The sequence below is a fragment of the Silene latifolia genome, chromosome 1 (assembly GCF_048544455.1).
Source record: "Silene latifolia isolate original U9 population chromosome 1, ASM4854445v1, whole genome shotgun sequence".
Classification (NCBI taxonomy): Eukaryota; Viridiplantae; Streptophyta; class Magnoliopsida; order Caryophyllales; family Caryophyllaceae; genus Silene; species Silene latifolia.
Genome location: NC_133526.1, coordinates 55482033 through 55482665, shown reverse-complemented (window position 1 = coordinate 55482665; position 633 = coordinate 55482033). Strand labels below are relative to the sequence as shown.

General features: G+C 44.4%; 1 non-coding gene across 1 annotated transcript; it reads right to left on the bottom strand.

Annotated features, from left to right (window-relative positions):
* Positions 1 to 204: 204 nt before the first annotated feature.
* LOC141619736 (small nucleolar RNA R71) lies at positions 205 to 311 on the bottom strand. Its single transcript, XR_012531795.1, has one exon. It is a non-coding gene; the product is annotated as a small nucleolar RNA R71 (small nucleolar RNA).
* Positions 312 to 633: the final 322 nt, after the last annotated feature.

Sequence of the window (633 nt, the reverse complement as noted above, 5' to 3'; positions counted from 1 at the left end):
TTCACGGACTCACTGCATTGCTCCATACCTATACCAGCTGGGGTGACTCAGGATGAAGTAAAGGGGTTGATGTTCTTATACTCCTTGAAGGATTCGGCGCGAGATTGGTACCGCTACCTTGATAGGGTAGCAGCTGGAGTCACGGACTGGACATCTCTAGCATTAGCCTTCTACAAGAAGTACTTCCCACTTTCAAAGACTGACGCCTTGAGAAACAAAATCACAAGTTTCCAGCAAGGAGTTGATGACGACTTTTGTGAAGCATGGGGACGTTTCAAAAGTTTGGTCCGAGCTGTCCCTCATCATGGTTTCCAGCAATGGTATCTTTGCAACCTATTTTATAATGCTCTATATGATGATTACAAGGTCATCCTGGATGCAGCTACGAATGGTAGGTTCCAAAACAATACCGGTCAAAGTAAAGGTTGGAACACTATTGAGGAGATGGCAGTCCATAGAGCTGAGTTCGGAAGTTCACGTGGGAAGTCACGAAAGCAAAGTGATGAAATGAGTGCCGTTGTGACACTTATAACTTCTATTACTACCCGTCTCAAGAAGCTCGAGATTTATGAAGCTTCCAAGGAGAAAGTTGAAATACCTGTTCAAAACGCAGATGAGATCGAGAAGTTGAGA